The 27,841-nt window shown below is 30.8% G+C and overlaps 2 long non-coding RNA genes across 5 annotated transcripts; one reads left to right on the top strand and one right to left on the bottom strand.

The window, feature by feature from the left end:
* On the bottom strand, window positions 1-27,555 carry LOC129317085 (uncharacterized). Of its 4 annotated transcripts, none has more exons than XR_008594914.1 (5): window positions 27,322-27,555; window positions 22,212-22,251; window positions 12,356-20,862; window positions 9,745-9,906; window positions 1-186 (listed from the first exon to the last, which is right to left on the bottom strand). It is a non-coding gene; the product is annotated as an uncharacterized LOC129317085 (long non-coding RNA). The 4 variants fall into 4 exon arrangements; XR_008594912.1 differs by lacking the exon at window positions 1-186 and adding an exon at window positions 5,851-6,399 and having other exon boundaries at window positions 7,326-9,906; XR_008594913.1 differs by lacking the exons at window positions 1-186; window positions 9,745-9,906 and adding an exon at window positions 5,851-6,399.
* On the top strand, window positions 6,583-9,829 carry LOC129317086 (uncharacterized). The gene is made up of 8 exons (XR_008594916.1): window positions 6,583-6,700; window positions 6,784-6,929; window positions 7,371-7,546; window positions 7,672-7,819; window positions 8,328-8,396; window positions 9,331-9,405; window positions 9,518-9,599; window positions 9,713-9,829. It is a non-coding gene; the product is annotated as an uncharacterized LOC129317086 (long non-coding RNA).
* Window positions 27,556-27,841: the final 286 nt, after the last annotated feature.

Raw genomic sequence — 27,841 nt, 5'->3', positions numbered from 1 at the left:
GTTATAAAATTTTTCAAAAAAAAGGTAGGTTCTGTTTCAAGCCAAGAGTTATGGCTTCTCGGATTGGTTGTTACGGTGGGGTAAAAAATCAGCTTCCCCTTCGGTCTCTCCCTTCGAAGAACGAGTTACGGTGATATCACATGGGCAGGCCGCAGGCGTTTGCTCAATAGCCAGCTCTACATAGGGCTGCACAAAAGATTGGACAGGACTGGATTTTAACTTAATTCGGAGTCTGATCCTTTTCATGAAAAAAGACTGAGTTAGGCAACCTGTAAAACCCGAAAATTAATAAGACCGGACTTGGTTCATAGGATTGGGAGACTGGTCCTGTTAGTCCAATACTCACTTGGCCTTTTTTTTTTCTTTTTTTTTCTCTATGATGACCAATAATCCATTTCAACTTAACAAACTCAATTAAGATAATAAAAACACTTATAATCATAATAAATCTATAATAATTTCTAACACTAAGGAAATAATATTTTAGTTACAGTCCAAACTCTAAATGATTTAAATACATAACTTCAATAAAAAATCAGAAGAAAGACTGAAAATAGACCAGAGGAAAAAAATTAGCAAGAACAGAAGTAATAAAAATCAGCTCACAGACATGTTCCTTCAAAGTTTGAATAGATCAAGATCAAAGTGCAAAGTGCAAGGTAGGGGCAAGGGCTTTGGCGCACTAAAGAAATTGAGAATGAGAGCAAACTCAATCAAGACCAGAGAATGCTTGGTCTCTAGTCTGATCTTATCCGAAAAATCAGTCCTGTCTTTTTGGTTTTTTTGGTCTTATAGGACCAGCATTTTATAGGACTGGACAGGACCGGATTTTCATGGGTCGGACCGGACCGAACGAGACTACGAGACTTTTGCACAGCCCTAGCTCTACACATGGGATGCCCGACAAGAACGGATAAAGCAAATTGATTTCTTTTTCTTAAAGGTGGGGTTGTTCGGTGTGGGGGGCTAAAATTTGTTTTAAAAATTTTTACAATTAAGATTCATAACTTTTATTAAAGTACAATATAAATGTGGGGGAGCAAGCACCTCTCCTTGCCCCCTTTTGAATTGGGAGAATTTCATTAAAGAATATAAGAAGAAGCATATTTTTTTGTGGGCCTTAAAAGATTTTAAAACTTCAATTCAATTTTTAAGTATTAAATTAAAAATAAGTTGACCATAGAAAAGATAAAAATATCCTCAATTTAAATATTAAAAAAAATCACCAGCCACCGTCACCAAAGCACCACCGCTGGTGACCGAAGCCTCGCTAGCAACAGCAGCCATTGGACCTCCATTGTTGGACCTTTGGCCTCCAGTTGGACCACCACCGATAAGGGATGGAGAATTATAAAAAATTAAATTCTTCAAAGGTGGCCAAGGTGGGTATAGAGCCCTTGACCCCTTGGCTCACCAAAAACTTTTGGACCACCAAGCTACTCAACCTATTTAATCATATATTGTATAAAATTATATATATAATATATCTTGTTTTCAAATTACTTTATTATTATATTATTTGTTAATCGCGTAACTTTACTTATTAATGCCTTAACATGACTTGTTAATTACTTAACTTTCCTTGTTAACTCCATGACTTCTGCAACAGAACTAAATTACTTGTTAATCGCGTAACTATACTTGTTAATACCTTAACAAGACTTGTCAATTACTTAACTTTCCTTGTTAAGTCCGTGACTTCCACAACAAAATTACATTACTTGTTAATCGCGTAATTGTACTTGTTAATATCTTAACAGGACTTATTAATTACTTAAATTCACTTGTCAAATACATAATTCCTTCAACTGAACTACATTACTTGTTAATCATGTAACTTTACTTGTTAATTACGCAACAATACTTGTTAATTGCGCAACTTAACTTGTTAATTACGCAACTTTACTTATTAATTCCGTGACTTCCTCAAAATTATTTGCATAATAAATCTTATTTTCAAATCTCTTAAGTATTATAATAAAAAGTATACTTATTAAAAGCCTAATATAGTTTGTCATTTCTTCAATTTTAATTGTTAATTTTATACTTGTTTTTTAGGGTGTATATATATATATATCTCTCTCCATATATATGCTTATGTAATTGAATATCTATCTAGTTTGATGGATACTGATAAGGGAGACTTGACTGTCATCGCTTTCATTATTTGACAAACTTAATTTTTTATGTAAATTATATGTTCATTTAACAAGTGATAATAGATAATTAACAAATATTGTTGAGGAATTAACAAGTAAAGTTATGCAATTAAAAAGTAATTTAATTGCTTTTTCGAAACAGCAGTTAAACAAGTTTTGTTATGATATTAACAAGTCAAGCTATGCAATTAACAAGTATTGTTGCATAATTAACAAGTAAAGTTACATGATTATTAACAAGTATAGTTACGCGATTAAAAAGTAATTTAATTCTGTTGCAGGAGTCATAGGATCAACAAGAAAATTTAAGCAATTAACAAGTGTTGTTAAGGTATTAACAAGTAAAGTTACACGATTAATAGGTAACGTAATAATTAAGTGATTTGGAAACAGAGTTTATTATATATGTAATTATATGCATTATATGATTAAATGGGTTGAGTGGCTTGGTGGTCTAAAACTTTTTGTTGAGCCAAGGAGTCAAGAGTTCTACACCCACCTTAGCCACCTTTGAAAAATTTAATTTGCTAGCTATTGCAGGAGCTCCGACGATAGAGGTCCAGTGGCTACCGTCGCCAGCAAGGTTTCAGTCACTGACGTTGGTGCTCCAGCGACGGTGGCATGTGGTTTTTTTAATATTTGAAATGAGAATATTTTTATCTTTTCTATTTTCAACTTATTTTTAATTTAATCCCCGAGGGCTGAACTGAAGGTTTAAAATCTTTTAGGACCCACTAGAAAATATGTTTTTTCTCAAGTCCTTAAATGAAATTATCCCTTTTAAATTTGCCTCTAACTTGCCCCCTTTAAATTTGCCTCTAACCAAGCATTTTGAGTTCTCTTGACTGAGTCGCATTACTACCTACCCATAATATTATAATTTAGGGGCAAAGGAATAAAAATGTCTATAACATGATTAAAGTTAGTGCAAAAGTGATCAAACCATTAACTCGTCCTAAGATTAGTTAGTTTTTGGTGTTAAATGTTAACTTATCTCCGCATGTGAATCAAAATTGGGATTTTCTTGTGAACAAGGTTGGACTGAATTAGCAAAAGAAAGGGAAGAAGAGGAAGGATGGGGGAAAGGGTCACAGAGAAAATCGATGAAGATGAGGGAGGCAGAGAAAAGAAATACAAAATGTAAGTTTAGTTTCAGCCTCTCAGCTTTTTTTATTTGAAGAGAAAAATTGAATATTTAATTGGGCTGAAGCAAAAATAAAGGAAAAATATAACTGAGTCCCTGTACTATGCTCGTATTTTATTTTAAGTCCTTGCACTTTTTTTGTGTTTTAGATCCTTACACTATTGTTTGTTGATATTTTAGGTCCTTTCATTTAGGATCTAAAACACTAAAAAATAAAAGTATAAAGACCTAAAATACAAGAAAAAAATATAGGGACTTATAGCAAAACGCAAGCAAAATGTAAAAACGTAAAGTTATGTTTTCCCAAAAATAAAGCTCCTCTCTTCTAGGATATGGTCGAACCAAGAAACTGAGGGTAGACACTATGAGAATTTTCACCAGACCACATTCCCTTTTGATAAATTTACTTTATTTTAAATTATAAGATATTTTTTTGTTAGAAAGTGCAATGGAATAAAAGCACCACCATTATAATTATAGCCAAATTATTTAGACAAATGATAAAGTTAGGAGTGCACTGATATGAAACCTACAGACCACCGGATGATTGAACTGGTCCAACCATTGATCGAATGTCCAAATGACTCTTTCTAATAGTTTAGACTGTTTTGAGGGTTAGATCTGGTTGAGCCATTCTAAACTGACTTTTGAACCGGGAAATCAGCGACAGTTTTTAAAGAACTAGGCGGGTCATGAGTTGGGTTTCCACCATTACTTTAGTCAATCCTATGTTTTGAGGCTTACAGAGAAAGAAGGAGAATAAAGAAAAAGGAGAATGAAGGAGGAGGGGAAAGAGGAGAAGGAAAGAAAATAAAAATCTCCACGTCTAAACTAACCGACTAACGCTTTGCTTATGTGAATAAGACACCTTGTTGCAGCTTCATGAACTAACCATGGAAAGTATTAGACTGCTGTCGCACCTAGAAATACAATGTGGACGGCACACGAACGGAGGTTTCGACCTTCAAGAGAACCAGATGAAACGAGAATCACCACCAAAATTCTAAGTTAAATCTTAGAAAACCATTTAAAGGAGAATAAGGATGGTCAGCAAAATAAGAAAATAGATTTGGGAGTCGATTGAGTGTGGGAAAGGTGTTAGGCACCCTACAACACCCGTTCGTAAGAACGGTTACCTGAAGTTTATTGTGCTATATTAATATAATTTTAAAGTTATTTTAATTATCCTTTTTTTATTCATGTGTTTGATATAAAAATAATAAAAATTAAGTGAGAAATATTTATTTATTTACAAGAGAGGACTTGACTCAGAATCTGATTCTGAGGCCTACATACCCTGTGATGGGGATCAAAGTCCACGTAGTTTGAGCTTATAAATTTGTTGGTGAAAATATCTTTTTGAAGAGAAATTAATTAAAAATAATTCACCATTTTGTAAATAAAATAATTTTTTAAAATTTGATATGTGTGATTTAAATTGCAAAAATAGTTTAATTTTAATTATTTTCTTAATTTTTAAATTTTCAGAATAAAGAAAAGAAAAGAGTTTAATTTTTTTTTATATTTTATGATTGGGAATTCAATTGCAATACCTGCAAAGCCTTATTAGCTCATCCGATAATACAATTATTTTAAATATCTACGAAGATTTCAAAATCTCACACAATAAAAGAATTAAATTTATTTAAATATATTTTATTAATTTTCAAGATTTATTATGCATGTAATGTATATTTTTTTCATATGAAATCCTAATCGTTATTCCTACGAAGCTTTATTAACTCACGTGATAATGTGATTATTTTAGAGGTCTACGGAGATTCAAAAATCTCACATAACTTAAAGATCTCATTAATAAATGGATCATAATTCAAAATTATTAATTTAATTAATTACAAAAATGTTTATTATTTTATTTACAAAATTCATTTATTCATAAAAATTAATAATCGCGACATCTACGAGGACTTATTATCCCACACGAGGATGTGATTAATTTAAGTCTCTACAAAGATTCTTGAAATCTCACATGAGACTTAAATATTTTATTGATTTAAATTATAATAATGATAGGCCTTTGAAACTCATATAAATATATACAAGTTTTATTCTCATATCTGCGAAATCTTATTAATTTACACGATATGAAATCATTTAAATTCCTACAAAGATTCTTAAAATCTCACATGGAAAATAAACATAAATATGTTCTTTTATTATTGTTATCATCATTATGATTATTATATATCTTAGATTTAATTAACTACTCAACAAACAAAATCTTTTACCAATTGCTGGTTGCTTCTTCTATCTTTTACCCAATTATTATTCACAAAACTACCCAATGACAATATTATACTTATTATTACAGGGTATTGTTCTAAATAAAACACCTGTTACTTGTGTTGACTCAAAAATCAAAATTAAATTGACATATTTAAATTCAAGATGAATAGGATCGCAGTGAGGATCAAGGGTCATAATTTGGTACATAAACATGTACGCACAGTGTTGCAAATTTTATTTCATTGATCATTTAACTCATTCGTTAAGAAATGCATTTTTCATAATTTGAGACAGCACAAGTGAAAGCATTAATAAAATCAATCTTAATAACAAATCTATTGCAGGCAAGCCGCTCTTAAAACACGACTCCAGACACTAAACATTGTTCATCAGCTCTATGAACAGTACTCGGCTTTAGCTACAGTGTCAACTTCACGCCATCAACGCACGGCTTAAGGGGAGGTTTAATTAATACATGGATCTAGGAGAAGATTTTTTATAAGACTTCCCTGCCTATTTTGTACTGCATTATCTTCATTTTTCAGAGGGCAACAGTACCTAGCTTTTGACTTCTCCTATAAGCTTAATCGCTCAACCACAATAAACCAGACTCATTTGTTTTCCTAACCATTTGCTCTGTCTCGGCATCCTTACTTCTCCTGTAAGCTCAATCACTCAACTCACATTTGAGGAAAGGTTCTCCAATTCTTCCGACTCCAACCACCGCTTCCGCCAAGCCACAGATCCTCTGATTCCTCTGACCACCTCTTCCTTTACCGTAGGTATGGGCTGCCTTTTCTCTGTCTACCTCATCTCATCTTTCCTTCTACATCTCATCCCATTTCTCTGCTGTGGATATGACGGGAAATTGAAGTCGACAACAGAAATTTAGTTACACTATAGACAAGCCAAAAAATGATTGTCTATTTTTTCTTGCCTTTTGTGTTTCAAAAAACGGTCATCACTCATGAGGAAAATCCTTAATCTCTCCCATTTTCTTCTTAGGCTGCTTTGATTTTTCTACACTTTCGGCCAATATACATGCTTTATGTATTTTACAGATATATATTATCTTAAAGAGCTGAACGGCATCATCTTGATTGTTTGAATCTATAGAACAACTTGTGAACTTCATCATCTAGCCACCAAGGTATCAAATCTTAACCATCTATTATATTCCTTGCGTGTCTAGCTTTCTAACTATCAAAATGTCATTTTTACATTATTCTGCAGGGATCAAGGATTGATGTTGAATCATGGTGAAGAGAAGAAGAAATGATACGTATTCTTTTAGAAGAAAGAGACAGAATGATCAACCTCAAACTACAGGAGTTGCTGAGTTGCTGCTATTGGCATTGCTAGAGCAAGTAACCAAAGAGGTCATCTCGGTCTCTCTTCGCTCCCTTTTATTGCATTTAAGCTCAAGTATCGATGTCATTAGCCATTTTTATGTCCTAATAAGATTTTGACAGTATTTTATGCTGAAAGGATTGGTAGGTAGATTGAGTATTTTCCTCTATTTTGAATTATATGCCAATCACTTTACCTGTCAATGGTTTAAAATGTATCATTTAAACTTTTATAATATGTTCTTTTACCATCAAACCACTATTTGCTATTTTCTTAACTATAAGTAACAGAATAATCGAGGATTTAAATTTGTCATGACATATATTGACTTTGCTTAGGATAAATATGAAGCCAAATCACCATGCTCTTTCCTAAATAATTAAAAAGGTTTGCCTCTACATAATTAAAATAGTTGAGAAACTGACCCATCATTTTAATTGTCTGTTAAGTTTCTTTATCTTTATCACCAGTCCTCTCCATGAGCTCAGTGATGCAAAAGGAATAATTGAGTTCAACAACGGTGACCTAGAACTAATGAAGATGGGATTGGTGGTGCTTAATATGTTTAAAGCATCGACTCCCTGCAGACCCACAAGCACAGCGGTGATGAAGAAGAATAATAACAACTGAACTAACACCACATGGAGTAAGAACATGTTCAAAGGCTTCTTTTATTTTCTTTTTCTTTCTCTTTTAACTTTTTTTTAGGCTTAATCATTAGTTATTTACCCTGTTTTTTCTTCTTCAATCTTCTATTTATTTGTGTGGTAGCTACTGTGTGTGGGGGGGAAGGAGCTAGAACATGGATTTCAAATGTTGAAGAGTTGAAGATCCCTTTTCAAATGCTCAATATTCATATACACTACCTTAAATGGTTCCTGAGCTGCTAAATGGCAGTAACAATAAAGTCTCAGAAAAGGTGAAATACTAAGTTACATCTCATGGAATGCTTTCTTGTAATGGCACTATAAAGAGTAGGGATTCATATAATTCAACTGTTTATGGCTCTGCCTTTAGATGTTGGAATTCTGTCCATCTCTCAAACCTCAACTATTTCAAAATCATTCTTAATCCTTTATTTGTTATGACCGACAGGTTGCCTATACATTACTATCATTATTTTCCAGTTATACCATATGTCTTCTTATTGTAGCAGTGTCAATAAGGCAGACTTATATTTGTTTGACAAGTTATTTACATAACTTTTGCCTTTTTTCCTCACCATTTGGTCCTATCACATTTGACTTTAAGTAATCCATTCTTCCCACATGATTTTTAGCAAAAAGTTTGAAAATTAGCCTGTCACTAACTACCCTCTACAAAGAAAATATAATATTTGGTTTAATCTTTTATTTTCTTTTTCTTTCTCTTATATCTTTTTTTTAGTTATTCATCAATTATTTATCCTGTTTTTTTTTCTTTTTCAGTCTTCTTTTTTTGTTGACATGACCCATTTCTCCATAACCGGTTGCTACAATTTAGATGTGAAGAATCAGGTGAATCATGAGGACCTGTTAGTGAATTGGTTATGAACGAGGAGTGTTAATAATATAATGTGAAATTGTTAATTTAACTTTGTGGTGAATGATCAAGAAATAATGAAATAAAATTATGTGAGACTGACATTAAGTGAATATGATCCCTTGATGCATCAATAAAAAAAGGGCATGGTGAATGGTTAATATGTTATTTCTTTTAGTCTGGAGCTCTTATAGTAGACTTGCTATCACGTTGCTTTTTAGAGTCATGGGACATTGTGAAAACATATCTTAAAAAGCATTGCTTTTGTGATTTTGTTATTTATAGATTATGAATAATCTTTTGATTGACCGATATAAGTCTACAGGATTAGCTTTACACCTATGGTTACTCAGTGTATTGATAAAAGTTTCATATTTATTAAGTATGATGGGACACGGTTGTTAGGGTATAGGTATAAAAGGACACTTTCAGTGTTGTGCACTGAAGTATGAAATGTGCTTGCTGTTTTTTATCAGTCCCTATATCATATATAATTCGATGGAACATAAGACATTAAGGTTTTATCCTTTATCTATCAATTATTTTCTATTACACAGTAGTAGTTTCCTTTTGGCTCCTAAAAAACTATCTTTGTGTCTATTACTTACTTCCACTGACACTCCCATTGCACACATCCTCATTGTAGTACTTTCCTTCTGACACGTGACCAATTCATTATTAATAGTTTGAATTTGAATTTCAAATTGAGTGGCCACCATGGCATCATTAGAATCTTGTCTTCACCCTCAAATATCACAGCTCTATTTTATTAGCTTTGCCTGAACTGTCCTTGTCCTTTCTTCTCTTCATTTTTTTATTATGATTTCTAACTTTTTTTATTAGTTTAACACTTGATTTGTTGTATGGAGCATCAGATGGCTTCTTATAAATGATTTCTCTCCCTTTTAGGTTGAGATTAGTGCTGGATATCCATAATATTTAGAAGCAGTAGACTGAACGGAGTTAAAGATGAAGAGAAAGAATGTTTGTAGTTAATTTATGGTTTCCTACGCTTATTAAAACAGTTGAGTTTTATAAATCATAATGTGTGGTTCCTTATCCTATCTGTATGTTTCATTGTGTCCATCAATTGTAGAAGGGTTCAAATGATCTTTCCACAAAGAGCTCAGATCTTTTTATACTTGAGGGATTTGTTATTTAACTAGAGTCCAGCCAAAGTAAGTTAGAGTATTACCATCTAACATTTATATTTATTATATTGAATTTTCTCCCCTATATCTTGATTGTTTTTTTAAATTGTTGTTTTTGAACATGTTTTTGATTTATGCAGAGAAGTGCAATGTACTAGCAGGGGCATCTCACCAGTAGATTGCGAGCTGCCTTCTGTCATTATTTAAATTAAAACTAATGTATGCTTACAGCTGGCGATATATATATATATATATATATCCATTGATAGGATGTCTTTTTAAAGGATGGTGATATGGAAGGACACCTTGAGCATTGTGCAATGAACTCAGCAACCTGCGCATTGATTTTTTGCTTTTCTTATATCATAAATAATATGATAGCATGCAATATATTAAGGTTACATAGTTTATCCATCAGTGATAGAAATAGGCAAGTTGCTCTTTGTAAGCCATTAAAGAAAAATGAGAAAGACTAAGAGGATGTTGTGTGAGTATGGTGGCTATGCTATTCCCTGTTACAATAATGTTTTTTTATTCCTATAAATAAATTAGCTTGAGCAAGTTTCTAGGATGAGTTAGTCACAAGCCTTTGCAGAGTTGTTTTATAGTATTCTAGATTCTACAATTTAGTTGTTTATTTTTGGAGAATAATTTTATTCTATGGACAATGATTTTGTATATGTATTTTTCCTTGAGCCAAATTCACTTCCATATGTATGAATATGTATGATATACTTATTTTCTTAGATGGAAGCGTTGGGCAAGAGCCCCTTGCCTCTACCTATCTATTATTTTATTACTTTTATTTATAGGCCAAGTCAGGGAAGATTATATTGGTGGCAAAGTTATATTGTGCATTATGCATATTATTTGTACTAGAAGTTTATGTGGGAATCAAATTGTTTGAAATATAAATTAATAATTAGTTATTTAGTTCAATTTTACTCATTTAGATGTCAAATACTATTAATATAATGTACAAATAAATCTCTCATTACCTCAAACCTTACAATTTTTTTTAAAACTTTTAAGCTACAAATGTATGATTTTTTGTAAATGTTTTTGAGTTGACTACATAGTGAAGAATGACATCCTTATTAAACATTTTTTTGCCAAATACAATAGCTTTATTTAGGTAATACTTCATTTATCTTTCTTAACCATGTGTCACATATTATGGTATCATTATTTAAATTTATATGTGTGTATCATATGATATCATGAGAGTCAAAAGATCAACCTGTAGTTAGTAGTATTATAGTATAACTATATGTGTGTGTGTGTCATATAATAAAGTAATATTATAATATAGCCATATATGTGTTTAGCCAACCCATGGCACATGGTGATATATATTACCCCCTTCATCTCAAATTATAAGATACTTTTAGAGAAGATTCAACATTTTAAAATATAAGACACTTTGACAAAAATAAAATTTTATTAATGATACTTTTTCAATATTATTTTTACTATATATTCTCTTTCTTCAATGTTCTTTTATCAATGGAGTATTAAATGAAGAACATTTTTAAAAGTTTATATTTTTTCTTGAAAAAGTAAGGTTGTAAAATGTGTTTAATAAGCTCTATTGGTATATGAAATTTTGTCTAAAAGTGTCTTATAATTTGGGATGGAGGGAGTATATGTTAAGGATTAGCCAACCTGTGCAACACAATTGTATGAATAATATTCATCTTTTACACAATTTCAAATTTAGGTTGGCATTTCATTTCTACTATGCAAAACTACAAATGGTTGATTTTTTTTTAACTTTGTTTTTGAGCTACATATATAGTGAACTTTGTTAACAAATGCTTGACTTCCTTATCAAGCTTTTTTTTTCCTGCATACAATAACTATTGTTAAGTTATGCGTCATTTCTTTTTTGATTAGGTACTACACATTACAACTATTTTTTTTTTTTGAACTCTAATATCATTACTTGAATTTACATTTTATTGAATTTGCCTACCCGTGCAACCACGGGGCTGTGTCTAGTTTAAGTGAAATCATGAACAATTAAAGAGACTAAAATTTGATAAAAAAGGAACATTCCAAATGCAGCAAGGGGAACGAATGTATGTGGCCATAATCACAAAAAGACCACCAAGCTTGGTACAAGAGTAGCAAACTTCATGATGCAACAGTGGATTTCAATGAGATTAAATTGGGAGAAAGTGCATTACTTTCTATCATGCTCGCACAAAACAATTCATCCCAGATTTATAAATTTTAAAACTTCCATTATCATTGTGCTAATCCCATAAAACCTTGAGGGAAGCTTACTGGTAGTAAGATATAATCCATTCAATCTTGAATTTTAGCAAACGAAATAAAGGAGGAGGAGTACAGATGATTTTGAAAGTGAAATACTTCATTTGGAATCATAAATGGTGCACCCTTAGCCCATTATATCTCTCATTAAGAGAACCAACCCAAGCGAATGAAATTAAACACTAATGCAACATCATCACAAAAAGAGATCAAAAATAGCAACAACGAAAATCCACATGCCAAAAACTCCTTTCAACATAATATTCCACATTCAAACATTTGATCAAACATCTAATAAGCATACTAATCTGGAAAGAAAAGCAAGCATTATATATCATATTGTCTCTTTTCAATATTGCAAAGTAGATATGAAATTTTCAAATCACCCAAGCAAAAAAGAAATAGATTTGTTCACCTCATCCTCATGAATAAACAGATTCCAGACATGTCTGAGATTCTGATCACATAAAGCATAGAAGAATGGAAATGCAAAAATCGTTACTCACTTAAAACTCAGCTCTTCCTCTGTCTTATTCGCCCGACTCCTTTCCTTTCTGTTTTGTGTTGTCTCTTTTCTTCAAATGCTCAATCTTTTTTTCTCAATAGCTCTTCTCTGCCTCTTCTGTCTTTCTTCAAAAAATCTCTAGAAAAATCTCTCTCAACTCTCGGTCCTCTCTCTTTTTGATCACTCTAAAAAAAAAATAAAACCCAGCTCTTTTCAAAAATCCTTGCCAAAAATCTCTCCAACTCTAATCTCAGTCTCCTCTGTTCTTCCTCCCTCCTTCTCGCGTTCTCTCCCCAAATAGAAGCAAAATCTCTCTCGGTCTCCTCTGGTCTTTTTTTCATCCTCGATCCCCTTTCAGACCTCCGGTCCCTCCTCTTTCTCCAGATCGCTCAATCTCTCTTGACTCTCGGTTCTCCCTCCTGTCTCTCTTGCTCAAAGCCTCTCCTAAAACCCAGATTCAGCCTTCTTCCCCTCTCGGTCTCTTTCTCGCTTTCCCCTTTCCGTCTTCTTAGTCGAAGTAAAAATACCTGGTCTTCCTCTTGCCGTGCACGCCTCTTCTATCTGCCCGCGTTGAAAGTGTCTGTGTGTGCATCTGCTATGCTCTTCTCAGTCACAAGTGAGTCTGCTCTCTGCTTCTAGCTTTTTGTGTGTGTGTTTGCATCTTTTGCGTTAAGTCTGGCGTTTTCTCTGGGTTTCTTCTTCTGCTTTTCGTCGATCTTCTCTACCCTTTTTTTTTTCTCAATAGCTCGCGCGGGGAGGGCTGGGTGAAAGCCTCTTTTTGGGCTATGGGTGAAATGCTGACAATTCAATGTTTCATCCAGCCCATTTACTTTTTTTTTCAATACTTCTTTTTATTTTTAAAATTAATTTAAAAGAATTAACTCTCAAAAGTTAATCCTCAATATTTTGAATGGTTAGAATAATTTGATAGAGATTTTTCAAAAATTTAAGCAAGATATATTTTTTTATTTTATTAAATTATATATATCTTTTAAAATATAATTCTAAAAAGAATTAAATTTTATTTTTGTATTTTTTATATTTTTTATTATTTTAATGAACTAGAATAAAATCTTAACCAATAAAAAGTATCTAGGTTAAAATAAAATTAAATTCTATTAATTAAATATTTTTTTTGTTTTGAAAATGTAATCTTAAAAAGGATTAAATTTTATTTTTATATTTTTATATATTTTTTAATTATTTATTATTATTTTTATTAAATTTTAAAAATATTTAAATAAAATACAGTATTCACAACTGTAGATTTGAAGAAGACCAAAGAGACAAGGGCGGGGCGACTTGGAAATAAAAGAAACTCGAGTTTCTGGATCATTGGAATGCAGAGATAGTGAATATAATTTCACGGACCAAATCTCCCAATGTGAATTTCACATCACCCACGTGACCTCATCGATCTGCCATGCACTGGAATCCAAAATATCCAATGCGGGTTTTTCCATGTGAGCTTGATTTAAAAATGTCATTTATTATTGTTACTTAATTTAAAATCTTGTTTTATTTTTACTGTTATTCTTTTAAATCTATCTTTATTAATATAAATTGGAAATTTAATATTTTAATTAAAACCATTAGTTAAGAGATTTATTTTAGTATATTACTTCCTTCCATCTAAATATAGGAGTTGGTTAACTAATTCACGCATATTTATAGACTTATATTGGTTAGTTATCTTAAAAAAAAATTATGTATTAAATTTTCTTTCTAAAATATTCCTGCTTTTAATCATTTACATTAAAATATCATCAACAATGTTTATGCATCATATAAGAATCTAATTATATGATATTTGGAAAAAATAATAAATATAAGAGATAAATTAAGGACCTAATTAAACAGCCAATTAACTCCTATATTTAAGACAAACTCAAATTATAAGATATTTTCTAGATAAAATTATGCATACCAATAAAGTTTATTAAATAAAATTTATAATTTTTTTGTTCAAAATAAAAATATAAACTTTTAAAAATAGCCTTCATTTATAAAAAAAAAATTAAAGAGAGAGAATATAATGAGAAGGATAATCTTAAACAAAATCATTAATAAAAATTTATTTTTATCAAAATATTTTATATTTTGAGATGTTAAATTTTTTATAAAATTATTCTATAATTTGAGATGAAAAATGTATATTACAACTCTCCCTAAATTATTATGTTTTCCAAGTTTTATAGACGTGGCCAGAGGGACAACTCTCAATTATTATGTTGGCCATCTCTATTAATTTAAATCCATAGGGTCATGGAAAACAAAATAAAGGTGTTCCAAAAAGTAAAACAACATATAAAGTTTGTTCCTTTATACATCGAATTTTCACCATCAAGAATAATTATTTCTTTGGTGACATTCTTTCTTTGCATTTTTGTGGGCCATTATCTAGTGTCTAATTTCAATTCTTCGAGCTGAGTGTTATCAAAGCTAACATGTACAGTGACTATTTTGCTTTTGTTTTTCTCGGTCGAAGACTATTTTGTGAACTGATCTTTGTTAGCATTTGATTCAGACCATTTAAATCTTATTATTTTTTATATTTATTTTTATAAATAAATTTTTTTATGAAATTGATTGTTAACATGTTATTTTTATTTTTTATTACTCCTAAAATAAAAAATAATAAAAATTTTAAATTGTCAAAATTAGATATGAAGCTTTTAATTTTATCAACCATGAGATATTATCTTCACTTACATTTAAACTTTTAATTTTATCATAATTTTTTTTAGTTTTATCATAAGGTTCAGACTTTTAATTTTCTTGAATGAAGTTGCCAATTCCAAATCGTGAAAATGATGGAAGGGTGGAGTTGATAGAAGATGATGACATTAATTATTCTATTCGTTTGTTTTTTTTTTTTTTTTAATTCGAGCAATCTTCTTTATTAGCTAAAGGAAGGGTTTGAAAGGCACGATGCTTTATGATAAAACAAAAAAAGAAAAAGAAAAAGAAAGGAAAAACTATCCCAAAAAACAAAAAAACACAAAACACAAAACAAAGCAAAAGAAAAAGAAAAAGAAAAAGAAAAAGGAAAGGAAAGGAAAGGAAAGGGAAAGCAAATGTGCCCTGTAGTGGCGTTCCTTGAGCGAAACGCTGCCTGAAGGGTGTTTTCTTTTCCTCAAGATACACAGTTATTGCGTTACTCGGCAGTGTTTTCTATAAATGCCAGGAAAAAAAGTCACAGGTACACTATTTTTTTTTTTAAGTGTGAAAATTATTTAAACAAAAATATTAATATTTATTCTTATGGTTGAATTATAAATTAACCTAAAATTGGCAATATCTAAACTTGAGGAGACGCATTGAAAGTTTACATATAATTAATTTTTAGCTACTTGCACTATTGTTAAAAATAAACTAAATGCGTATTTCGCGCCTTGGAATGTTTGTGATGTGGTAAAGGATAAATAAGATCAAAATACTAGTACAAGTAGAGATAAATGTAAATGAATGAATATTATGTACTCTCTTCGTTCAAAAATGTAAGACATTTTTTGAGGAATTGGATGTTAAAAAACGTAAGGTATTTTTAGTCTTTTGAAGTGTAATCATTAACATTTTTTCAAAAGTGCCCCTATTAATAGTGACTTTATATTTATTATAGGGTGTTTAATAAGGGTAAGTATAAAAAGATAGGATTAGTTTGAAAGTAAGTAACTACTTTATTAGGGGGTGAGATTCACTTAAAAATGCCTTATATTTTTGAGTAGAGGAAGAAGTTTATATATATATATATTGATTTATGAAAATTGGGCTCTCCCTCTTGTTTTGTAATCAAGGGGTTGAGCTTCGAAAAAGTGATATGTGTAGTATGTTGCATGAGTCCTATACTATCATTTGAGTGTAGTCTGAAGGTTGGTATAATTTTTGACACTTGAATTATGGTTTAGGCACCCTAGTTGTGAATCTAAGTGAAAAGGAGTGAGTTTTGAAACAGATGTCTGACTTTTGATTGAAAAATAATTTGATCGTGAAATTAGTACTATTAACTAGAGTTAAAAGAAAGCTCTCTATAAACACCTAAATCATCACAGTTGGATGTCAAATGGAGAAATAAGGTGCATCGGAAGTTTGCCCTAGAAGCTGTCATGTGACAACTCTATGTTGTCAAAATTTGTGTAATATGTTACGACGCATACACAAAAGCAACCAGCCATAGTGTGTCTATAGTGAGCCACGACGCACCTCTGTTATGCTGCACTATTTTGTTGTTTTCAACTATTTTGCAATTGCATTGACTTGTTTAGGATCCTATACTTTCGCATAAGTTTTAAACCCTAATTTATGAATAGTGAAAATGTTGTAAAGTGTTTTTAAACCATAAAAACTTGGGATTCCCATTGTTGAAATTTACAACTTAGTACTGGATTGTACAATTGGATAATCCTTTAGGGTTAACACCTTGATTACTTGGGTTTAGGAGTTAAATGAAGATTAGTAATGGAAACCTTACATAAGATCTTCAATTTTTCTTAGTTTGAAGCAAGGAAAAAGTGAGAAGAAAATAAGAGGGAGAAATTTTTTTAAAAAATAGTAAATTTTTAATTTGGAATGGATAGTGTAAAGCATAAAATTCTTAAGAAATATGGAATCATAAATTTTTAATCAATTGTTTGGGAAATTAGAAATATATGAATTTGGATTTAACTTTTAAATTCAAATTCTACTTCAATCTCTTTGTAATTTAAAATTCTTTCTAAAACCCTATTATTTCAAATCTTACCTCAATCTCTTTATAATTTGACTGGTCGTTTGGTAACTCCAAACAAAACCAGATTGCCAGTGGCAACCAGGACTAGACCACCCACCACTACTGATCGGGACAGGGTTGTCACCATCGATCAACAATGGATGGCCAGGACCAACCAAGACTAGACGATTGACTTCTATTGGGATCGAACTACCTACACCAATCGACACTGGACCATTGGTGACAACCCAGACTGTAATATATGTGACGATAATGATCAGAAGGCTGACTTCCGCTGAGGCTTAACCAACGGAGCCGACCAGGGCTGAAGTACAAGTGACAGCTAGGACCACAAGGCTAACTTCCATCGTGACCAAATTGCCGGCACCGACCAGGACTAAAGAACATTTTGTGATCGAGATTGGACAGCTAGATCCCATCATGATCGAAACTGACAACTTCGAATGAGACCGAACTAGTGACCTCGACCTAGTCTTTGCTTGCACTCTAGTCCCAGTCAACAGTCAGGCCCAGGTCGATGCTAACAGTTTAGTCTTGGTAGAAGTCTGCCATTTGGTCCTAGTTATCATTGGCGTATGGTCTCGTTGGAAGTCTATTGTTCAATCCTGCTAGACATCGGCTCTTTGATCTTGGTAAAAGTCAATCATCCAAATTGCCGATTTTGACTAGGACTAGACTGTCGACGTTGTCCGAGTTGCTTTAAATTTAAACATGAAATTTAAAATTTAGAATTTTAGTGAAGATCCAAACAAAAAATTTTAATATTATAATTTAAAACTTTTTATATCATCTAAACATAGAATTTAAAATCTATAAATTTTAAATGTAAAATTTTAAATCCAAATTCACTCATCCAAATGTAATTTTAATGTAATATGGTAAGTCAAGGACAAGAAGCTGAAACTATATACTACGATCAAATGACAAATATGGCAATGTAAGCACAAAAATAATAAATCATAAAAAATGTATACTTACTACCTTTTGTTTTTCTGGAGGATTTTGAACTTTCTTCGATGATGCCTTCGGCAAGGAAACCTCCATTTTGTTCAGATTTTTCTTTCTTTTTTTTGGATTTTTATAGAATTTGCGGAAAACTAAAAGCAATCAACGAAGATAAAACTGTAAAAAAGGTTTAAGAAAAAAATCAAATAGACGAATACTACAGCACAGAAATGATTAATCAGAAGCGACTATAATAGTGGCCAAAGAGGTATAAAATAATACACATGCATATATCAGTGAACTGTAATAGTTAAAGTCGGCTATCAAATTTTACGTTTTTTTATTTAACTTAATTCTTTAACAAATTAATAATTTGAAAAAAGCTTTAATTAAGTTTAATGACAGCTTTTATGAATAGAAAATTTTGATATATTTTTTAATGTCATCAGTTATAAATATTTGTCCAGGACTCCCAATGCATTAATGTAATTAACAATGATACAAGTGCAAAAATAATTGTTAATTATTAAGCATATATAATTTTAAAATAATTATTTTTTATCTTAATATTAGTTTTATAGAAAAATATTTTAGGTTGTAAAAAATTATATTTTAAATGATAGTAGTTATATTTTTTCTTAAAAGATATTTTAAATATTTCTTAAAATGGTTTCAGGCTGAGTTGAATTGCATTTAGGCGTTTGGATTGGCCGGTTCAATCAATCAAACCAGAAACCAGCCCTTAGTCCAACTATATTTTAACGGACCAGTGCTTCATTCGATTATGACAACATTGGTTGGTTAGAAGTCGACTTTTAAGTCTTAAATCATAATGGAGATTGGATTCTATCCCAGCTGGAATAGAAGATATTTCTTTCTATCTTATTTACAAGATATTTTTTAAAAGTAATTTTTTATTCAAAATATAAGATATTTTATAATAGTTAAATTACTTTTTTTAATTTTATTCATTCTTAATTAATGTAAAGGTATTTAATATAATTGTATTATTATTTAAAGTTAAAGATAAAAATAAAAATATATTAATAAAAAAATTAATTTTTTTAAAATACGTAAAATGATTGGAGTGTTTTATAATAAAGGCAGGAAGGAGAGCATTATTTTCTTTCATCCACAGTACTCAATGATATTTTACTCCAAGAAATTGAAACTGATGAAAAAGATAATAAATAGTAATTAAAAGTAATTAAAAGAAGCCGCACACGCGCACACACAAAGAGGAGGAAAATCACTTGAATTAAATGGATATTTACCACTTCTTTTGTTTTGTTTTGTTTTTCCTGAGATTTGAACTCTGATTGATGATAACTCGCGACAGAGAAAAACCTCTCTGTTTTTTCTTTCTTTCCTTCCTTTTTTCTTGCCTTCAAACTCGCAAAAGATGACAACAGCCAAAAAACGAATACGAAATTGAAAGTGCACAAATTATTAAATTACAAGTAACAGCTTTTTTTTTTCTTTTGTTTTTTGGTATTCCATAAGTAACAGTTTTTATTCGGAAGAATTACCTTGAAGTCCACATAAAAAAATTAATTACTGCAAGATCCATTACCAACTAAACTAAACTGCATTTTCAATTATCAAGAAACATTGCAATAATTAATTTCTTGTGTGGGACGTGATTGGAATTTTCCCTTTTCAATTACGCAAAAGATATGGTATATATGCATATGAACAATAAGACATTTTTTGAGAAGTCGGATATTGAAAAATGTAAGGCATTTTTAATCTTTCGAAGTGTAATCATTGCCTTTTTTTAAAAGTGCCCCTATTAATAATAACTTTATATTTATTTTTAGGTATTTAATAGAGGTGAATATAGAAAGATAAAATTAATTTGAAAGTAGGTAATAACTTTATTGAATGGTAAGATTCGATTAAAAATGCCTTATATTTTTAAACGGAATGAGTATTTGTTAGCACGGTTGGCAGTTCAAATTTCTAGTCATTTTGTTGTTTTATTTATTTTGGGAGGATAACACTAGGGTGTAAAAGATTAATTTAATTATAGTTGAATCACTATAAACTTATTTAAAAAATAGATTACAAATATAAATTTGAACAGTACGAGACACAGACAGAGTGATGAATGCAAATTCAACATTTTAGTCTCATAAGTCACTCATAATAATTTTTCTCACATTTGCAGCTCAATATGAATAAATATTTTCAACTCATTTTTTAATAAAATTTATTAAGACTTACTCCCTTTGGTCTTATTTATAAGACATTTTTTAAAAGTAATTTTTGGTCTAAAATATATGACATCTTATAATAATTAAACTACTTTTTTCAATTTAATCCCTTCTTGATTAGCAATAAAATATTTAATATAATTATATTATTATTTAAAATCAAGAATAAAAATGAGAGTATATCTCACTTTTTTATGATATTAAATTTTTTTTCTTAATATGCATAAAAATTGAAAGTGTTTTATAATAAAAATTGGAGGGAGTAATTGGTATAAAATTGATATTTTTTAGAATTTAAGTGTCATTCTTTTTTGTAATTAGTTTATGTAATTGAAAGTTAATATGTCATGCAACTTAAATTTTGGTTTTTCATTTTAGTGCATTAGTTTTTTTTTTTTTTTGGGTGCTATCTACTACACCCACTACGTGAGAAAATCGAATAATTCAAATTAAACATAAACCAACTGACAATGAGTAACAAAAACAAATAGAATCGAAACATATACTAACCTTAATTTTTTTTTTGGGAGATTTCAACACTGGTTGGAAGTCTCCTTTTTTTTTTTTTTTAATTTTGGATAACTTGTAAGGACAAATTAACAAGCAACCACGAGAAAGCTGGCAAGAAAAAGTCTAAATAAGAACGAATCATGGCACACAAAAACTACTTACCAAAGCGGGGAAAGCTTCAACAATAAGAATACATAAGAAGAAGCAGCATGAGAAAATGGACATATATCTAAAAAAAGCTACCCCCCCCCCCCCTGTTTTTTTTTTTCAATTTTTCGGTTTGTGGAATTCAAAGAAGTTGATCGCAAAATCACGAAGAGAACGACAGGTTATGTAAGAATGCTTGAATATAAAGTACTCAATCCAGTCCTATGTAAAAAGGTGCTTGAGAAACATTTTGCACATGTTAAGAAAATTATTATATTACTTTATTAATTAATATTTTTCAATTTTATCCTTAATAATAAAATCCTAAAAGGAGAATTTAAACCTAATTTATTATTTCTACTTGGCTTCTCGAATATTATGTTAAAAAAAAAATACTGAAATTAGAATATTTTTTAAAATTTTAAGACACATTTATCTTTCTTTATTCTGATAAAATAGTTGGAAGTAATTTATAACATAGACAGAATAGATCTTAACAATAATTTAGGAAGGAGAAAAAAGCTAAAATTGAAAAGAAATAATTAATGAATTTTGTTTTAGGTGGGAAAGAAAGAAGGGTGAAAGATTACTTGAAATGGTGTGAAGGAGGAGAGTTTGGAAGGAAAGAAGATGGGGATCTAACACATATGAGATTCATGAGCCTAAGAAGAATCAATAAGGGAGAGGCATGTATGTGTAGGGAGAGACTTGAGTGAGCTTGTTCAGAAGTAGAACGATAATTGAGTGAGAATTGAGAAGTACCAAAGTTAATATAGTTGCATACCTAGAGATGTTAAGCTATCACTACTCCTTACTAGTTGAATTACATGCTCATTGGCATAGTCTTCTTTTTTATTCAGATGTGTTTGAAATATTAATTTTTCCATCTTATGAAGCTTAAAATTAAGTGTACTATATAAAGAAGTATATATAACTAAAACTTTAAAATTAGATTGAAAAATTAAAATATATGCACTATAATATTATCATTTGAAAACTTAAATGACACTTAAATAATATTTATATTAAAAAGAGGTATTTAATTTTAATCCAAAATATGTTATTTAGTTGTCAATTAAAAGTTGGATAGATGTGAATGAAATTTTTGCAATAAATGGTAGGTATGCCTTATGTAAATTTTACTTTTAAAAAAGGTTTATACGTACTTAAAAAAATAAAAGAAAGATCTTTGTAATTAAGATAAAATAGACGAAAGATTAGTATATTTTACTTTAAACATAGTTCAATTGACCAAAATATATAAAACACAGAACCAAAAAAAGAATATAATAGTCAAAACATATACTAACCTTTCTTGCGAGATTTCTGTACTGTTGAATGATGCCTTCTCTGTTTTTAGCAGAACAATCCAACAAAAAGAAAACTAAAATGAACAATCCAAACACGAATCAATATATAGTACAAACTGCAAAAAATAAATAAACAATAATAATAATAAATAAACAAGAAGGGAAAAACTTCAATAATCATCCGATACGTAACAAGCATAAGAAAATGAACATACATAAGAGAATGATATTACTAATCTCTCCTTTTTTTTTTTTAATTTTAAAGTCTAACCAAATGGCTTAAACTAGATAGCTCATGATATTATGTTAGATTTTTTATATTAATTATATTTAAAGATAATATACTCCACCAAAAATAACTTAAGTCATTTAGTTAAATACTTCCTAAACTTGTATATTTATAATATATATTCTAATCTTTAGATGTAGGACTTCTTTTATGTTCTAATATAAAGAAGATCAAATCAATTAGAGGAGAAAAATGAAATTAAGAATTCTTGATTAGAGTCTTTTAAGAAAATACTTTAGGATTAATATAAAACCAAATAAAGTTAAAAAACTAAAATTAGACTTGCTGTAAAGTTAAATGATCGAAGATATATATTTTTTCTAAGACTTTAGAGTATTATACATACTGCACATTTATTAATTTAACCTTAGAATCTGTCATGCTGTGTATTTGACAATAGAAAATTGTATAATGGCCGATAAGAATTATTAAGAATATGTCTAGATATATATAGATGACATTAAAAAATATGTATTTTATTATTTTAATTTTTTTCTTTGAAAAAAATAGTAGAGATAAATTAAAGTGAAGAATGATGAGAATAACAAGTAGATGAAAATGAGTTTAAGGTGAATTTATTTATTAAAAGAGGAGGATTTGGTCTCAAAGAATCCATTATACTTTCAAAAGAAGGAGCAAAGCCAGAGGAGGAAGAGACAGAGGGAGGAGAGAGAATTTGTAGACCCACACATAATGGGTGTTTGCTTTGTAAGAGGTTTGTCTCAGGTTTAATTATTCAAAGTTCAATATATATTTCCTCTGTTTAAAAATAAAAAATATTTTTTGAGGAATTGAATGTTTAAAAATATAAATATTTTTAGTCTTTTGAGATGTAATCATTGCCATTTTTTTTAAAAGTGCCCCTATTAATGAATGACTTTATATTTATTGTAAGGTATTTAATAAGGGTAAATATAAAAAGACATGATTAGTTAAAAAGTAGGTGATTATCTTATTGAAGGTGAAATTCAATTAAAAATATCTTACATTTTTAAATGAAGGGAGTACCATATATTAGTTCATGGGTTCAAATCACCTCTAAGCTTATAATTTAAGGTCATATTACCATTTAACCCAAATTAAAAAAATGATGGTGGCCAAATATTTTTTCCACCTCAGACAATGCCACCTGATTTTAAAAACAATTATAAACAAAAGTTGCGAGTATAGATATGGACCTCAAATGTTAATTGCTTTTGCCACAAATAAAATAATTAGTTGAGTAATTTTATTTTCAAAATAACAATATTGTTTAGAATTGAAGTGAACATAGAACATTATTTAAAGCCAAAAAAACAACAATAATTGAGGGAAATTCCAATAATGAAGGAGGCAAACTTAGGGGTGAGCATTTTACCCGTATACCCGGGTATCAGCCCAACCTGTTCCTAAATGAGTCAACCTATACTCAAAAAATGAAAAGAGAAAAATGAGTACAGGTGGGTGGTCACTCATTTATCTATAAATGAGCGAATAACAGGTAAGGCCTTAGGTGGCCTATACTTGCCCGTATATAATTTTTTTTAGTCATTTTTCTTTAGTCAAAAGTCAGAACCCTCACACTTAGATTTTAGTCACTCATCATCTTGCCCTGTGTCGTGTCTTGTATGTCCCTATCACCCAAGCCCTAACTTCATCAATTCATCAGATTCGATCTCCTACTTCTTCACTGTTCGAGCTTCAAGCTGAGGTTTACCCGTTTGCCTCCCCCTTGGTTCATACCCATACAAGATATGACCTTCAGAGTTTAGCCTCATTCTCACCTTCGCTGATTGCAGTTGCACGATGGTGATACGCAGTCACACTTCTCCCAACTAAGTAGAAGAATGCAGTCGCACAACGACGACGCGAGATGCACTTAATGCACAAACTCAACTCGAGACCATATTCACATACTCGCACTTCGATGTCCCTCGTCTTGCTCCTTCTCAGAGTCACCTCCCTCTACTTGCATTGTCGGCCTTCGTTCCTTGGTTGGGTATTTTTTGCTTGATTTCTCCCTCCCTCTTCTACTCTTCAAAATCCTTGAATGGCTGAATCCCACTTCTTAAATATGTGATTTTGTGATTTTAAAGAAATAAAATATTTGTGATTTTATGGTGTTTATAGTTGGTACTCACCTACTCAGTAACATCGTAACAATAGAGACAAGAATTTTTTAGATTGGTGATTTCTTGATTTTGCTGGACATATGAATTGATATAGTCAAATGTGTTGATGCAATCGCAATGGTGAGAGTCTGTGTTTTAGATTGAATTTGTTGGAGATATGGATGTGTGGTTGTTGAGGTTAAACGGGTGGCCCATACTTGCTCATACTCATTTTGACCCCATTTTAAAACGAGTGCAAATGGATACATGCGGGTACGGGCGGGTGGCCACCTGTTTAGCCTTAAATGAGCGGGTAATGGGTAAGGCCATTGTACTCGCTTGTGTACATCCCTAGTCAAAGTCATAATGGCAAGGAAAAATAAAGACCATGGCAAAAAAAAATCTAAAAGCTATTAATGATCGATAATCCAAAACCAAAGGTTGAGCGAATGACTTTATAGTCTAATGACATGCAAGTTCCCATGTAAGTGGTTGAAGTCACGAGTTCAATTCTACTTATAATCCTTTTAACTAAAACAAAGTTGAAAGTTGAAAATAAAAAAAAACAATAAAGTTTGAAATAATTGAATACCTATCTACTAATTGTGAAGTTGGATTTTCTGCTACCAATAAGGGTGTAAATGGGTGGGTACAGGCCACTCGTAATTGGACCCGTTACCCGCTTATACCCTTTTGTACCTGTTTTTAAAAGGGTGCAAATTGGTATGGGTAGGTATGGGTAGGTCTGGGCTACCTATTTACCTGCAACGACTACTTTCAAAAATCACTCATCACTCATCAAAACTTTAAGATCATGGCAAAATTGTGAAAAAAAAGGTCTTCACAATGGTGCACAAATCCACTTAACAGCATAAATAAAAAATGTTATTTATTTATAATCAGAGATTGTCCAAGCATAATGTGAGAAATAGTAAGAGGAAGCTGAAGTTAAAGTCATTGCACATTGTGCCGACCGATTTAAAGTTGAAGAACAAGATGAAGCTGAAAGCTCTCTCGTGACTCAGGCCAACGTGGGACAAGTTGAAGAACAGGGTGAAGAACAACTGGCGACTGCGAACGGCAATGCGAATGACTGGAGCTCTTTCGTGATCGTGACTTAGGTGAACAAGGATGAAGTGCGACTGGCGGGTGGCGACTGCGAATGAGTAAAGCTCTCTTGTGACTTAGGCGAATAGGGGAGAAGCTGAAGAACAAGGCGAACGGCGAAGTGTGACAATAAATGGCAGAACGAGTAGAGTCAGTCACAGGACTTAAGGCATACACTCACCACTTAGTCACTCACGCAATGCAGAATTGCAGATCCAGATCCACCATCCAGATCGCACATAACAACAAATTGGCAACATGAGTTTTTTTGTTTTTTTAAACTTTAAAGTCAGGATTTAGGGCAAAGTCAGAAATGCAGATTCAGAATGGTGTTTTTTTATATTCACGAATGATTTGCGCCAAGTGGTTTAGGCTTTTTTTTATGTCTGCTTTTTAGGTTGTTTTTCTTTTATATATACAAATTCTGGGTTAAAGATTGGTCTTTTAGGAGATTAAAAAATAAAAAAATATATACAGTATAAATGAGGGAGTATAGGCCACCCGCGGTCTTACTCGTTATCCGCCTGTTTATTCATATACGGGTAAATACCAGCCCATACCCGTTTTTCTTCCTAATTGAACGGGAATGAGTTGACTTGTTTTTGAACGGGTCGAGTGGGTTTGCGGGTCAGTGAGTAAAATGCACACCCCTAGCTACTAATAACTAGTGTTATTTTATAAATTTAATTACCATCACTATTGTTCATATTTAAAAAATTATTGTCACTATATATTGTTTTTTAAATTATAATTATAATATATGGTATCGGAATCATTATTACTCCTCCGTCCAATGCTGATCTAGTTAATTTGAGGCCCAAGCCCAAGTTCAAGATCTTAAGATATTATCTTATTTTTTTAATGGAAAGAAATCTTATTCATTATTAAAGACTAATACATTATTCTACCAAAAAAAAAAAAGACTAATACATTACATATTTAAAAAGTGGCCCAATGAAATGATATATTTGGCCGGAAAAAAAAAAAACAACACTGCAGGATAAAAGGTGACTCAGTCAAGAGATTGTGCTAGGACAAAACCAACAAACTAGAAGCAGAATCAACAAATCCAACAACATAAACAAAGTCCAACACTTCGGAATAAACGAAGAGCCCAACATTTAAGATATTGCCTTGTGAATATCCAAGCTTTTATCAAATTCCTGGCACAAATCCTACACCATTTTCTTTTCAACTAATTGATTTTTTAATGAAAAAAATCTTGAAATAATTTTTTTTTAAGAATCTTGAAATAAAATTTGGCAACATATTCTTTGCACGTTTGAGTACTAAATAAGATTTATACAATTCAGATCTTTTATGACATAAGCACCTTCCTATCAAATATCAAAATTATAGGAGGTCTTTCAAAATAAGTTATTAGCCCCTAATATAAATAATATAAAAAAATATTTTTTTTTCAATTTTATTTCTCTCTTTTTAATGAAAATAAAATTAGATTTTTTTAAATTTTAAGAATAATTTAAAATGACTTACATATAATATAGAGGGAGAAGATCTTAACATTAAACTAGCAAGGAGAAAAAAAATCTAAAATTGAAAAGCAGTAATTAATGAATTTTGTTTTGGGTGGGAAAGAAATTAAAGAAGGGTGGAAGATTACCTGGAACAGCGTAAAGGAGGATTGTTTGAAAGGAAAGAAAATGAAGACATGACATATAAGAGATTTATGAGCCTAAGAAGAATCAGGAGTATCAGAGAGACATGCGCGTGAGCCTGGAAAGAAAGGGAGAGAGAAAGCAGGAACGGAAATGGAGAGAGACTTACCTGTTAGAGTAGTGTGCTTAGCTCGGTTAGAAGCAGAGCAATAATTGAGTGAGAAGCTCTGTAGATTATAATCCAACATAATGATGAAGATGATAAGAAGAAAAATGAGACAGCCACATAGTTGATGAGAGATTTTCAAAAAGCAACATCACATCATAATTAACGCATGTGTGGGCCACATCTTTTTGTCACCTTTAGGTTGGGTAAAATTAAATTTCTTTTTTAAATAAACTGGTAAAATTATTATTTTAATTAATTTTATTTTTAATTTTTTGTCTTATCTCTTGAAAGTTTTTTAAATAAACTCGATGGATTACATCATTTATGGTTAATTTAATAAAAATATATTTAAATAA

Source organism: Prosopis cineraria, unplaced genomic scaffold (genome assembly GCF_029017545.1).
Source record: "Prosopis cineraria cultivar Desert tree isolate PC_DT_omini unplaced genomic scaffold, ASM2901754v1 PC8, whole genome shotgun sequence".
Taxonomy (NCBI): domain Eukaryota; kingdom Viridiplantae; phylum Streptophyta; class Magnoliopsida; order Fabales; family Fabaceae; genus Prosopis; species Prosopis cineraria.
Note: the sequence above shows the minus strand (reverse complement) of the source record. Positions and strands in the feature narration are given on the sequence as shown.